This window comes from Crocuta crocuta, unplaced genomic scaffold (genome assembly GCF_008692635.1).
Source record: "Crocuta crocuta isolate KB4526 unplaced genomic scaffold, BGI_CrCroc_1.0 scaffold129, whole genome shotgun sequence".
Lineage (NCBI taxonomy): Eukaryota > Metazoa > Chordata > Mammalia > Carnivora > Hyaenidae > Crocuta > Crocuta crocuta.
The window spans coordinates 7,451,584-7,467,726 of record NW_027551571.1 but is presented as its reverse complement, the minus strand read 5'-3'; positions in this window follow the sequence as shown (position 1 = coordinate 7,467,726).

Here is a 16,143-nt window from a genome sequence, read left to right as displayed (position 1 = left end):
CCAGGCAGCCAGCGGATACAGTCCCTGGCTTCCAGGACCTCTCATGCCATAGGGGACACAACAAACTGGGAAATGAAATACAAGGTAAGAATTCCAAAGGCCCCCCCACACCTATCCCATCCCTCAGTGTTAAAGTGTTAGCCTATATGCATTGGGGGAAATGGTGGTGACCAAACCAAAAAAGCAAAACAGAAACTACTCGAAGCCCACTTGACATGCCGCACAACCGCATATCTGGAATTACGTGCCCAGCGGTATTTCCAGGCGACTAGTGCCGGCAGGAGGGAACAGGTGAGCCCTGAGGATGCGGCGGGTGGAGCCTGCGCACTGCACAGAGAGGCGTGCCCCGAGCAGGTGGGCGGGAATGCGGACCAAGGCTGGGTGGCCGGGGCCGCCTGCGGTGCTCCCTCGATGCTCCCAGTGCTCCCCGGGCCTGGATGGTGTCCTGCATGGGCAGGACTCGGCGGCGGGGGGAGCTCAGGGCCCCGCAGGAGTCAAAATATGGGACAGGAGCTGTGCTGGGAGTCCCCCAGGCTGCCCTAGAAGGACCGCAGTGAAGGAAGACGCAGTGCTCATCCTAGAGCAGTGGAAACCGCTCACAGACAGGAAGTGTGGAGGGGCGCCTGGGTGGCTCAGTCAGTTAAGCATCCAACTTGGGCTCAGGTCATGATCTTGTGGTTCATGGGTTTGAGTCCCGTGTCGGGCTGTGCGCTGACAGCTCAGAGCCTGGAGCCTGCTTCGGATTCTGTGTCTCGTTCTCTCTCTGCTCCTCCTCTGCTTGTGCTCTCTCTCTGCCTCTCAAAAATAATTTTAAAAGTGTAAAAAAAAAAGGAAAAGTGTGGGAGCTCAGGTCCCATGATGAGTGAGTGGGGTAGCAACATGGTGCAAAGCCCTTTCCTCCAGGGACAGACAGGAGTTTACACCATGTGCCAGTGCATGCCCCCTCACGCTCTTCGTTGGCGGCTTCCTAGAGAGGGGGACTGAGCACCTGAGAGCAAGCAACCTCCACGCCGGGCCACCCAGTCCACTGAGGCACCAGCCAGCTCGGCTGTCCTTCCCAGACTGAGGGAGTAAAAACCAGCCGGGACCAATGAGAGGCGGCCGCCTGGGCATTGAGGTTGGCCTCTGGGTTGTTTTCTGCTTTACTCACTCCCTCTTAGCTGGGTGGTCTTGAGTCTAACCCCTCTACCCTCAATTTCCTTTCCAATAAAATGGAGTTACTAAGACTTGAGGGTTTTATAAGAATGAAATAAGAGCGCATATTAAAAATGCTGAGTCCAGGGTTCATCTCTTAATGTCAGGGTGACATTTATGAGCACTGTGCACTGGCATGCCTTGAGCCTGTATGTGTCCTGTCATTCAATCCTTGCAACAACTCCGGGAGCTAGATATGACTATTGTCTTCATTTTATATGTTTGGAAACGAAAGCACAGAAAGGTTAAGTGTAACCTCTTGGCTGCCTAAGGTCAGCAAACTAGATGGTAAGTCAAGCTGGAATTTGAACCCAGGCCATCCCCATCTGGTATCTGTGGCCATAGCCACTGGTCCACATAGCTCACTAAGTAGCAGAGGTGGTGGTGGCCTTGTTTTGATGCCGACCTTGCATCCCTATCGTGGGGAAAGAAATAAAAGACTAAAAGATGGAAAGTTCCGAGGACAGTGCCTGGCCCACTTAGGAATTAATGATTAGCATTACTGTCACTACTATTGCCATTATAACTGAGGCTGGTGGAAGGTGTATGTATATTCCCTTGTAAAGTTCCTGCGTCACTTACCTCTTGCCACAATACCGCTTGTAAGCAACACCCATAAAACTTCAGTGTCATGAAGCAACAAGCCTGGAGCGTTCAGGGATGGGCTGAGCTCACATGTCCGGGGGTGGCCAGCCATCAGCTGCTGCAGGACGGCCTTAGTCGGAGCATCCAAGGCAACCCCACCCCACTCTACGTGTCTTTCATCCTTTAGCTGATTCACACAGGTGTGCTCTCACGGTGATGGCGGAGGTCAAGAGCATCAAGCCCAACTGAGACGGGCTTTGGAAGCCTGCTTGCATCCCTTTTGCTAACTTTCCATGGGCTAAAGCAAGCCACAAGGCCAAGCCAAAGCCAGGTGGGAGGGCTCTCTACAGTTACAGGAAAAGGATGTGGGTAGGGAAGGGTAAAACAGTCTCTCACAATCCCAACACCAGTAGCTGCCATGAGTATAATTACCAGAACTCTCCACCCTCCTCTCCTGGTAAAATTCCCTTGGTCCCTTTTATGTTGTGGCTCCTGAACATTTTGTACCAGTTCAGCACCATTATTCTCTCTGAAGCCAGTTTGTTTTATCTCCATGTGCCAGACCCCTCAGTAGGCATGAGAACACACCTGTGAACAAGACAAACAAGGACTTGTTTGGACCTAACGGACCTAATGTTCCAGTGCAGGAGACGTGCAACAACAACAAAAAAATCATATTATTTCAGATAATGAAAAATTCGATGAAAAACAGGAACCAGAATTATTAAGGGTGGTCGTAGAGGACAGTGACCTTTGAGATTCATGCCCATATCCTCAGCCCTAAGAACAAAGCCTAATACAGAATAGGCTTCGACAAATGTTAAAAGGAGGTTGAGTGGATGAATGGATAGTGGATGGGTGGATGGATGGATGGATGGATCGATCGATCGATCGATGGATTGATGGATCAATGAATAGATGGATGGACGGACACTAAGACCTGCCCGGCACTTGACATTGCCTCTTCACCACCTTTACTTTCTGTTGCCCACTAGGGCCAGGAAAGATCCCAGAGAGGAGACCCCGTTCCCTCTCCACATCTGGAAAGCCAGCCATGAGATGTCAATTAAGTGTCTTCTCCACAGACGCAGAGGCTGGGGGTCTCAGCTCTCCATGGTTAGCAAAGGGGCCAGCTTCAATGTCACCCACTGATGCTTTGGAGAAGTCCAGACCCGCTCCTCACTCTTCTGTGTGTGTTTTGGTGTTGGGGTACATAAGGGATGTGGGGAGGCAGGCACGGTGCCTGCTCTGATCACCCCCGCCACCAGATTTCCCTGAGCCAGGGCAGCAAGGTCACTGCCCCGATATCATGGCTTCTCACCAAACTTCACTAATGAGTGGTGCTTCGCGTACATATATATTCTTCACAAGAACTCACGGATGTTAGTTTTATTACTGACTTGACTGAGAAGTGATGGCAGATGGAAAGAGGACAGTTCTTCCTAGTCCAGCAGACGTAGATTTAAATCCACATCCCAACCGCATCTTAGCCCCATGACCAGGCGTGCTGACCCAGAGCTGCGCGTGACAGTGACCGTTCAAATCCTAGAAACCAGCAGACTCAGTGGCATCTAAAGTGCTTGCAAACATCCTCCACAGAGCACGTCTTTGAAAGCTTATGTCCATGTCTTATATTTTGTTCTTAAAATACTTACAGAATTGACTGACAAAGTCCGTTGAAAACTCAACAAAGTTAACAAAAACTACCCAATTGCATCTGACCACAAATAAAAAGCAGTTTTAAATGACACCTTCTCCCTCACTAGGACACGGTGGTTTATCAAACAAAGGCTCTGCTTGGCATGAAGGCAAGGGTCTCGTGGGGGCCCTCCCCACCCAGGTCTCCCTCAGTGGTGGTGAAATTCAAGGCAGACATGAAGGCAGAGAGAACAGGGGTAAGGGTATTTGAGCCATTCTCTGGTGCAATTTGTACTATGGAAAGTTCGTTTTAATTTGTTCCATGTGAATCAGGAAAAACTGAAATGTGCAGGGGGTTTATCATAATTCTCGATGAGATAAATACTGTGCTCATGCAATAAAAAAAAATGGAAAATATGTATTTAGTCCAAAAACTTCATTTTAAAAAAAAGTTAACATAAGGAAATGATTTCCTAAAGAGCCTTTCAGTCTGAGATGCAAGACGGACCCGGGCATTTTAAGGATATGGATCAGATTTATCACTTCGGTTATGTCCCTTGACTAGAACAGGGTTTTCTGAGCAGTGAGGTTAAATTCTGCAGAGCCCAAACACATGCTTGGCTGTGCTGTGCCACTTAAACCTCGTTCAAACCAAGTCCTGTGGTCCCAACTAGCCCGCTGCAAAATGACTAGCTGTGCAACCCTGGGCAGGTCACTGAGTGTCTCTGAACTTCAGTTTTCCTATTACTATACTAACTAATTCCCATGGTAGGTGAGAATATCAGATGAAATAATAGAGCGGGTTGGGTAAACCATCTAACTTATTTACAGATGTTAGCTGCTATTACTTTTATAGACTGAAAAGCAGACACACAGTATTTCCAGGACCCATCGTGAGCTCAGCAATGTGCTAGACACTAAGAAAAAAAAATGCAAGAAAAGCAGATGTAGTCCCTGCCTCCAAGGAGCCTGTAAGCACGTTTTTAGGCATAAAGAGGAAGCAAGGAGGGACTCCTGTAAGATACAAATAAGCAAATCCGCATTTTATGGAACAAGTTACAAATGGCCAGAGGATCCGGGGAAAAGTCAGGTATGTGCACGCAGCTATAGGAAAACACAGTGGGAGGGAAAGCAGGTGCCCCATGAGATATGAGCGAGGCTGGGAAGACTCATAGCTCAGAGGTCAGTCTGGCAAAGACAGTGGGATCTAATTTATGATCTGGTCATCCCCACATCACTGCACACTTCCCAGATGTGGCCACCGCTCAGCCAGGCCAAGAAGTCAGAAGGAAAACCTGGGGAAAGCCTCATCTCCGGGCTGGTGAGGGCAGAGTCGCCTCTCTGGACCTGGGTTCCTCATCTACAAAACAGGCCACCAGTGGCCTTTGCTTGCTCCCATCCACTTCCCACCTCCACTGGAAGGAGCTTGGAGAGAGGCCATGCAGACACTGTAGGGACTCAGGATCACCTCCAGAGAGGCCAGCTGGCCTGACAGAGGAGACACAGACAAAATGCGGAACGAGGGAGATGAAGAAGTGTACTGAGTGCCTGCTACGTGCCCGGCACTGTGTTGTGCACTGCGTCACCCATCATTTCACTGAATTCTCTCCCCTGAAGCTGAAATTAATATTCCTGTTTTACAATAAGAAAACTGGCTCTTACAGCGGTTGAGAGAATTACCCAAGATCCTGTACCTAATAAGTGGAGGAAGATTTAAACCCAAGTCCTTCAGTCACCAAAGCCCACACTCTGCATCACAGGGCAGGAACAGCTGAGTGGGGCAGAAACGGCAGGAAGGGCCATGATAAGTGGCTTCCCCTGCTCTATCTTCTCCACTTGCCTGGAAGAGAAAGAGGCTTGGGTTGGAGACATTCGTTTGGGCCCTTGGGAAGGTCTTGGGGCTTAGAGAGGTGGAGCCAGAGGGCAGCAGCTTGAGAGTGGCTCACGGCCCCCCCAAAACAAAAAGGGGAGCATCCCGGGAACCTAGCACAGAGGCCTTGGTGGGGAAGGACTGGAACTGAGGAAATACTCTGTCCAGGACTAACAATGGGGCATCTGACTGGGTGCTCCCTAGAGGGCGTGTCTGGCAGGGGGCTGGTCTCAGGGGCCACCAAAGCAAAGCAGGGCCAGGAGTCTGGGTCCAAAAGTTAGTAAAGGCATTGACTGTGGGGATCCTCAGCCAGATCAGAAGTGGGAAGAGACCCAAAGTCATGGGCTGAAGAATGCAGGAACCAGTGCACACAGCCTCTCTGCCTCTCACCCTTTGGCCCGTTGTGGGTAGATGCAGGTGCAGCAAGCCATGGGGTAAATGTACCCCATCTCCTTGCAAGATCAAAGCTAAGTACTTTCAAACAATATTTTCACATTAGCAAATGGAATCGGATTCAATAAGTTGCATGAATGTTAGAATAAAACACAAGACTTCAAATCAGTTTTACACTTGTGCACCCACTGGGGCTACCCCCTCGAAAACCTCCGAGCCACTAGGCTTTGCAACGGGAATTTTCTTAAATGAAATCAAAGGAGGCAAAGAGGTAACAAGACAGAGAGGAGGCGAGCAAGGCTGCTGCTCAGGGCAGGGCTGGGGCTGGAGCCTGCCTGAAGTTAGATCCTCGCCCACCGCAAGTTAGTTACTCAAAGAGGGGTGGGGGTGGGGTAGAGACAGGAAGTCCAACAGGTGAGTCCTGCCCCCCTCCCGCAGCAACTAAGGGTCCATTCACAGAAATGTGGAAAGGTGCCAGCCAGGTGAAAGAATGGGACACTGCATCATGGTACCAAGTTGTACCTTGGAGTCTCCAATCTGTCCCCTTCTGCCCCCCAAAGGCCAGATTCCAGCCCCTTCCCTCTCTCCTGCACGGTTTCAATCGTAACCATCTCCCGAATTCTTGCCAGGCAGTCTCCCCTACTTCCGCAACTCCCTCTGTCCTCCCAGAGCTCCAGATCAATGGCCTTTTTTTTCCAGCCAATTCACTCATACCATCAGCAAGTGCCCCCATCTCAGAAGAAGGGGGGCATTCTTTACTCGTGGTTCTTTCCCCATCCTGAGTGCTCCCTCCGTGCTTCTTACTCTGTCAGCTAAGGCGTGGGGGTGGGGTACGGACTTAGAGGTTCTGGGCTCGTCGCCGATGAACTACTTCCAAGACTCACTGATTTTTTTCTTCTCCTAAAGCTTTCTCTGCTTCTATTCCCTGCCCGAACCTTCCGTATTTCCGCATAAACTACTGCCTTGTTGGGAATAGCAGCACCATGCAAGCTATCCACCAGACGTGGGGGGAAGGCACAATTATTTTGTGGACGCATCGCAGCGTGCTTACAAGGGAAAATAAAAAGCGGGTCATCCTGCTTCCTTCAGAATGCTGATCTGAATACAAAATTCAGATGCTACAGAATCACAGTTTGTTCAGATAGATGCCAAGAAATAAAGCTTAACCCTTCTGAATTTGGGATGAAGTTCCCCCTTGGTATTTATTTAGGATAGAATAGTGGCCTCTCCTCAATGGTCTGGAATATTTACAACATTTTACAAAGAATAAACTAATATCTTTGAGTAAGAGAGGTATGGGAGGGGAGGCTAACCTCTAAAGCCTGAATGTGGTGTTCTACAATCGTGTCACCTCTGGAATAGAAAACAGGCCCCCTTCCAAAGTGTTAAAAATGTCAAGAGATTCAGGATCTGGTTCTGGTCACTCTAGACTGTAAAAATATCCCCCCTTTCCCTCTTTCTTCTCAAGTTGTCTTAAATGAAGTAAGATTTAAAACAAAACAGGAAGGAAAAAAAGAAGGAAGGAAGGAAGGGAGGGAGGAAGGGAGGGGGGAAGGGACCTTAGCTAGGAATACTATCTGAATGTAGAATTTGTTCTTGCTAGAGTACAAACAGTTAACAAAGGAGAGACAGAAATGCATCAAGAGGGAGCTAATCTTATATCACCAATTAAAGGACAACCCAAAGCACCATATACAGAAACTCAAGTCCAAATCAACAAGGGAGCGATACATTCTAAGAAAAACTCACAGCCGTGACTGTATTACCTCTAATAATATAGTTCTTACCCAACAAGAGGTATGAGAGGATTGTCCAAAATTTGAAGAGCCCAGATCATTTCTTTGGTTTCTGTTTTGTGATGTCTGAGATGCAGATAATAATAACATCACAGGGTGGTTGAAAGAATGGGAAGAGATATCGCACACACAGGGTCTGCCTCAGTGCCTGGCACCGCGGAAGCAGTTCATCCTTTCTTCCTGCTTCTCTAAGGTGAGGCCAATAGCTCCTTCAGAACTTCTGTCCTTGCCGTCCACCCGATTGAGGGAGGAGAGCTGTTTAGTGAGGGCCAGTCATACATGCATTGCTCTATGAAGTACAGTATACAGTGGGGTGTGGGGTGCAATCCATATGCTACTTTGCTTGAAACGGTTCAAGGCTCCTAACCTCCGACTGTCATTGCCAGGACTTTCCTTTTAAGAGTGTGCTATAGAAAACGTCGTGGTGTCTATGTTTCTACCTGACAGCAGAATTTGTTTGCAGCTCAGACACCAATAAGGAAGTGAGTCTAGCCACCAAAAGGCATTCACAACACCCCTACTCTCTCCACAGAGCAGTGGAATTCAACGCTGAAAGGGAAGAGGTGGGAAGCTAAGAACAGAAAGGGAACCGAGCCTGCATTCACAAGAGCCGGCAGCCAGCATCTCTGTAGAGCGATGAAGGAAGGCGCCTTTGAGACACAACGGCAATGGTCGCACGGGAGGAGAATGGAAAATGGAAAAGGAAAATGGAGCAGATGCACGCATGGACAGGACAGGCAGGGGTTCCTGGGCAGGAAGGTGCCCAGCAAGCCTTGGTAGCAGGTGTGGCATCCACAGATGATGGGCAGAGGGGGTCAGTCCTCCCGTCTCCGGCCACACTGATTACCAGTACTTCCGTCTAGGGACGTTCTCAGCCCTGGGGTCCTGTGCAAGCATCCGTGACACACACTTGGGTGCATCTTCCCTAATGAAGATCTCTGGAGGAAGTGCCCTGGCATTTCACAAACATTAAACACACCATTATCCTATCTTCTGACTTCACCTCCAATTCTTCCATATCTTGGCTGCCTTCATTCTCCTTACATCTGTTTTTGACCCTGAAGAGACCCCCAGGTCCTGGACCTCTCCATTTTCCCAGGCCCTCCTGGTCTCTCTTCCTTTCCAGCACAGTCTGAAGTCTGTATTAGCCTGGGTTCCTCTGAGAAACAGAACCTGCAGGAGATAGAGAGAGAGAAGATTGTTATAAGGAGTTGGTTTGTGGGATTATAGACATAGTCCCGTGACGTGCAGTGTGCAAACAGGAGAATCAGGAGAGCCAATGGTTTAAGTTCCAGCCCGAGGCAGAAGACCCAGGTCCCAGCTTCTGCCCTCGGGTAGGCAAAGCTCCCTCTTGCTCTGCCTTTTTGTTCTATCCAGGTCTTCAACTGTTTGGGCGAGGCCCGCCCACACTGAGGAGGGCCATCTGCTTTACTCAGTCTACCAATTCAAATGTTAATCTCATCCAGAGGCACGCTCACAGACACACCCAGAAGGGTGTTTGACCAAATCTCTGGGCATCCCCTGGCCCAATCAAGTTGATACATAAAACTAACCAGCACAGTCTCCATGGTCAATCATCTGGACCCTAGTGAAGGCTTCTGTACTTTCTGCCCCGTAAGATCAAACATCTTCTCTTCTTATTTTATTTTAGAGACAGAGAGGGTGCATGCACAAGTGGGGAAGAGGGGCAGAGGGACTGGGGAGGGGGTAGAATCTTAGGCAGGCTTCACATTCAGTGCAGGGACCCCACTCAGGGCTCAACCCCATGAACCTTGAAATCATGACCTGAGCCTAAATCAAGAGTCGAATGCTCAACCGACTGAGCCACCCAAGTGCCCCTGCATCTTTTACATTTCTATACCCAAGTGGCTCATTACTCTTGAAGGACGGTGCATAATCTGAAATGGAACAGCTACAGACTTGTCTCTCCGTTGCCAGCTGGACCCTCAGTACCGCCTTTCAACCACTTACTTACCTTAACTTCCTAATCAGAAGTTATTCCACATGTTTACTGCCCCTCTCCAGCCCCCCTAATTAGACCCCTCCTATGGCCCTGCCACCTCACGCCTCCCTAACCGTAAATCCAAACACACTCACACTTACCCATCATGGCTTTATTTTTCCCAAGTCCCCCATCTTTTCTCTACCCACTCTTGATGTCCATTATTATCACCTCCTCTCCTCTATCTCCAATCTCTCTCTCTCTCCCTCCTTCCCCCTTCCCTCCTTCTTTCTCTCTCCCTCCCTCCCTCTCTACCTCTCTTTCTTCTTCTCTCTCTCTCCCTCCCTCTTTCTCCCTCCCTCTCCCTCCCCCTTCTCTCTCTTTCCCTCACTCTTCTCTCCCTACCTCTCTTTTCTCTGTCTCCCTTCCCCCCCATCTTGTCTTCTTTCCCTCAAACTTCAAGCATGCTCAATTCCTTCCCATCCTGTGGTTGACAGAATAATGCCCCCACCCAAAGACGGCTGTGTCCTAATTCCCAGAGCCTGTGAGTCTTACCTGAAACAGAAAAAGGGACTTCACACTGATTAAATTAAGGACCTTGAGTTGGGAAGGTCTGTCAGGATTCATGTATTCACAGGGGTCCTAATAAGAAGAAGGCAGGAGGGTCAAGTCACAGGAGTGACTACAGAAGCAGAGGTCAGCATGTTGCAGAGAGGGAACCATGAGCTAAGACATGCAGGTGGCCTCTAGAAGCTGGAATGACAGGGAAACAGATCCTCCCACAAGAGCTCCCAGAAGGAACACAGCCCTACTGATGCCTTTAGGACTTCTGATCTCTGTAACTTTAGGAGAATATATCTGCATTGTCTTCAGCCTCTAAATTTGAAGTTATTTGATAGAGCAGACATAGGAAACCAACACACATCTTGAAATAGTCTCCCCCAACCTAAATCCCTCCTGAGGCCACCACCCAAATCTCCCTTTCCCTTCTTACCCAAACTTTTTAGATTAGTTGTCTGATATCCTTACTTATACTTCTTCACCCCCCCATTTCCAACCTCCTGCTTCCTGCTCCCTGCCTACTGACATGGTTTTGTAACTTGTTGGTTATAACTTATTGCCATTGCAACTTCCAGTCATACCTTACTGAGAAGGTTCGATGAATTTATTGGAAGGGCAGGGGTTTTCTGTCACCTCTATACACACATTCTGAAATCTACAACTCCAGGCAGGACCTCTCCCTGTGGCTTCAAGCCACATGTCCATGACCTGAAGCACATTTCCACATGAGCACTCAATAGGAACCTCAAACTCAAGACGATTGAAAGAACCCATTGCCACTGCCTGCCCACGCACCCCCCCTCTCCCCCCGCAAAAGCCATGTACTAATCTATCTCAGGTTGCATTGGGACATGGAACTGAAGTTAGAGACCCAGGGTTCATCATCAATTACCTCCTTCAGCCACCCGTACCCCACCAATCTTGCCAGTCTTACACCTTGTCTCTTGAATCCATACATTTTTCTTCATTCCCCACAGTTGCTATTTTATTGGAGGTCACTATTATTTCTTGCCTGGAATCACCTCTTAATCTATCTACCCACTTCCATGTGTATTGATCTGTTCTCCCCACTGCAACCAGAGTAATCAATCGACAATGGAAAATCTGACTGTATTCCCTGCCTGCAACCTTTCAGTGGTTTCCTAGATGAGTCAGAGTGAGCTGCTTGGCTTATGAGGTTTCCAATAATCTAATGTCTAGCCAGCCTCTCCAGCCCCATTTAACTTCAGACCCTGTCTCAAGCTTCACGCACCATCAACACTGCATGAACCTGGCTATTCCTTGCCTCCATGGCTTTTGCTCTCTGTTGATTCATATTTTCCAATCCTCTTCTTACGGTTACTTATTCTTTAAGACTCAACTCAAGCACCATCTCCTAAAGAAAATTTTTCTAGACCCTCCAGGCTGAGCCAGGTGGCCCCCTCCTCCAGGCTTCTAGAATGTGCTTGCCAGCACTTGGCACAGTGCCCATTGCATCGGTGTTTGCTGAGTGAATAAATAATATCAACAGTCCATTACAGTTAATAGGTGCACTAGAAAGGTGAGAAAGATGCTTTCAGAGCATGGTGGAGAGTCAAGGAAGGCTCAGCGAGAAGGAAGAGCAGATCTGAGCTTGGGAGTGACACAACGGAAGGAGAGGAATTATGTGTTAGACAGATAGGCAGAGTCAGCTCCCTGGGCATGTCACCTCTGCAGTTACACAGGGACCCTGCTTGCTCTCTACCTGTGCTCTCTCCTGCCATCTTAAAAGTCTTCATTTTTGAACACGGACACCTGTGTCTTCACCTCACACCAGGCTCACAACTTTGGTGCCCAGTCATGCAGATAAGACTGGCTTGTCCAAAGGCATAGGAACATAAGAATGTGAAGGGGCTCATCGGGACTACTGACCGTAGTTCTTGTCCGGCTGTGCCCCTCCAAGCCAAACACTAAACCACATAAGGGTGTGTCTTGATCTATTTATAAATGTTTAGAGTTTAGGCGGGAAAGACCATGCTTTCTGCTCAATACTTAAGCATGTACAGCATGGGGCAAATCAAATCTACCCGGTTCAGATTCATTTATACTTTGCTCATCAAAATGGCCCCCTGTCCCTCCTCGTGGGGCTATCAAATGTCCAGGAGGCCACCTTGGAGGCCATCTTAGCCCTAGTGCAGTTTTTGGATTTAAAAAGGGTGGGAGGCACTTGGGTGGCTCAGTCTGTTGAGAGCCTGACTCTTGATATTGGCTCAGGTCGTGATCTCAAATTTGTGGGATCAAGCCCCACATAGGTCTCTGTGCTGAGTGTGGAGCCTGCTTGGGATTCTCTCTCTCCCTCTCTCTCTGCCCCTCCCTCACTTGTGCTTGCTCTCTCAAAATAGATCAATAAACATTAAAAATAATAAATAATAAATAAAAAGGGGGGGTGAAAAATCTGAATCTGACTAAAGCAAACTGGATTTAAATCTCAAAAGTTCTGATTTAGTTTACAACTCTACATCTCCCAGGTCAAGGGGGACTTGGCTTATCTCAGTCCCCCCAGGTCACCTCAATATCCCTGTGGCAGGCAGAGCCCAAGGAGGGACACTTCTTCCCAAGGAGAGAGTGCCTCGATTGTACATTAAGACCTGGCAACTTGGAAGAAATCAGATCAATAGCTGCTTGAGAAAAAATAACCCTCTTGCTCACACTGCTGCATTTAGAATCACAAAACTTTAGGACTGAAAGGGATAACTGAAATCATCTACAATAATAACTACCATCTGCACAGCACTTTACACTTGATAAATCACTTTCTTATCTAATCTTTGCAGTTATTTTGTGAGGGAGGTACTGTTCTCATCACCCTCGACTCTACAGCCAGGAAAATGAGGCTCAGAAACGTGATGTGGATTTCCCAAGCTCACACAGCAAATACAATGGTGGCTTTCAGACTCATGCCCTTGACACTCCCCCGCCTCCGGGCTTGTCACCAACCCCACTCACCACTTTTCAGGGTGAAACAAGGTCAGGATTGTCCACTGCCTGGCCAGCCTGGCCGGTGTCCATCCCATGCAGGGAGGGATGACAAAATCAGAGCACCCACCTCCTGCCTGGCGTCCTTTCTGCTTCTCTCAGTGCAGCAACTCTCCCTTCTTTGGAAGAAGTCAGGAAGGAAAGGAGCTTATCTCTTCTCCTGGGTTCAAAGAAAGGGTTTCATTGTTTCTGACATTGCAACACCTATCCTTTTGAAATAGTCCCAAACAGAGCGGTTCACTTTAAAACATATGTTATCTTTGCAATCCTTATAACCACCTGGTAAAGTAGATATTCTGTCACCCACCTTCCTCCAAGAGGAAACTGAGAGTCAGCGAGAATAAGTAACAGCCCCTATGACCTAAATGGTAAAGAGTTAAGAGCACCAGGACTGAAAGCCACATTTGCTGGCACCGACCTCCGCATCTTTCCACTAAGCAGCACTGATGGCATTTGGCTCCGATCCCACGAGGACAACCAGTGGCAGAAAATGGAGCTGATGGAGGGAAAAGGGAGGGGGAAAGTTATCTCCCAGGGCCAACAAATGGGACAGATGACTATACAACCTGCCTATTTGGCCAGGATCTTCGTATCCATGAGGAGCAAGACAGACTGAGAGGAAGGACATAGGCTGGTTTAGAGCAAAATCTGAGTACCTATGTATATGCATGCGGGAGACACACCACTTTACCTCTCTCAAATATATGCAAAGTAAGCTATAAATTAGTACTAATCAGTACCCATGAGGTGAATTAATTAAAAAGTTATAATTCACAAGAGACCTCCATTACACGATAATGTATCACGAAAGCTTATGAATATGAGAATTAATTACTTGGGCCAGATGTTGAAGGAATGCTTAATTTCTTGAGCTCTTGGTTTCAAGCATCAATGGATTTTATACAGCTTTGAAATGAAGCTAACATTATTGTGTTTACAAAGTCATTATTTTAACAAACGGCCACCACTTACTAACGAGTGAATATCCAGTGTCTTGCTGTGCTAGAAATCTTCTACTCATCATCTTACTTTAACCCTCACAACAACTATATAAGATGGACATAATGATCATCATCTTATATGCGCTTAAAAAAATTCCCTGTACCTCGAGAAACCGAAGTCACCCAGATTCCATACAGAAATGCCTATATGAATTTGCGTCTGCCAAATTTTGCCCAGGCAATGGCACTGGTCAGGATTGACCAAGGATTCTTATATCAAATGAACCCCTTGTCAATTCTGGTTTACTAAACGCCGAATGACTGAGAATCTATTCCATTTGTAAATCTTTTGGCTTTGCCTGCTTTTCATTTGAAATGTGGAGATACTCTTGAATCTTAAATCTGCAGGCACAAGTCCATTCATTTCCATGTGTTTGCTCCTAACTTGTTTCTCAATCCCACTTTAACCAAAACCAAAATCAAATGTTTCTGCTTGGTGGGTTGCACAAGGACAGAGCCAAATTCCAGTCATCGCTGTGAGGTCTGAGGAGCAGAATGAGCACAAATAAGTCATAGTCACCAAGTCCCAAAACCTCCCCGTGTGCAGCTGCAAGAGAAAGGAAGCAGTGGAGAAATGAGAATTTAAAAACATGGATTCCATGTGGTTTTAAGTTTTTAAGATGTTTTAAATTGTAATAGTATGTTTTTATTTGCTACAATAAACCTATTTTTCTTTGGTAATAGGAAAATGTATGATAATTATTCAAATTACCAAGCACAGCTTGGCTGGGTATAGAACTTTTGAATCACAGACTTTATAAATGTTGTTCCATTGACTGCCTTTACCCAACATTGTAGAGAGAAGTCTAAGGGCTCTTTGATTATTTTTTCCACTGTACTTGTTTGCTGGGTTTTTTCTTTTTCTGTCTGAAGATTTTTAGGATTCTTTCATTATCCATGGAATTCAATATTTTCACAGGCTATGTCAATATGTTTGTCAGACTTATTTAACTCTTCCTGATAAGATTCACATGACAGAGTCATAAATTACTTTCAGAAACATTTTATTCCATACTATTCTGAATATTGGTTAAGTCATTTTTTTTTCTCCATTTGTTTTTCTCCAAGATTCACTCACAATTTGGTACTTTACCATTATTTCTGTATGACTCAGGATTTCTACTCTGCTATTATTTGCACCCTTGCATTATTTTCTGGAGTCTGCTTTATCATAATAATGATAATATAATTATAATCAAAATACAATGAAATATCCTGGGAGATTTAACATCCTAACATTTATCTTTGGGAACAAATCTATAAAATGAAATGGGACATTATGGAGGTAGAAGTAGGGAACAAGAGAAATTAAAAGAGAGGAGTCAGACAATAAAAGATATTAAAATGAATTTTAAAACTAAAATAACAAAAATAGTCATTGCCCATTGCCAATATACACAGGCAAATCAATGGAAGAGTATAATTTTTTACTCTTCAGAAGGTATTTCAATGAGGAGGGAAAAGAACTCTACCTGGCAATGGTGATGAAATTCTTAAATAAACTTTGAGGGGAAATCTTGGGGCGCCTGGGTGGCTTAGTCGGTTAAGCGTCCGACTTTCGCTTAGGTCATGATCTCGCGGTTCGTGGGTTCGAGCCCCGCGTCGGGCTCTGTGCTGACAGCCAGCTCAGAGCCTGGAGCCTGTTTCAGTCTGTGACTCCCTCTCTCTCTGACCCTCCCCTGCTCACGCTGTCTCTCTCTCTCTCTCCTAGAAATAAATAAAACATTAACAAAAAAATTTAAAAAAAAAAAAAACTTTGAGGGGAAATCCTAGCTAACATTTTATAACTTAAGTTCTAGATGAATTAAAACTTTCAAGTTTTAAAACACATCAAAATACTTAGATAAAATTAATGAATATTTATGAAATCATCATCTATAAGAAGGCTTGGGAAGTATTTCAACAAAGATGAAGACCGTAATGTAAAGACTGACAAATTTAAGTCTATGAAAATCAATTATAAAAATAAACATTGAAAACAGTAGAGGAAGACACCAATGGGAATTCTCCAAAAGAAGAGAGAGAGAGAGAGAGAGAGAGGGAGGGAGAGAAATATCTATGACCAAACACAAGAAAATCATTTAACTTTACTATAATGAACGTGTTATAAATTGAAGGAAACTCTTCACATATTCTCTGCTCCAGTCTCTTGCTTCATAGTCTCTATTT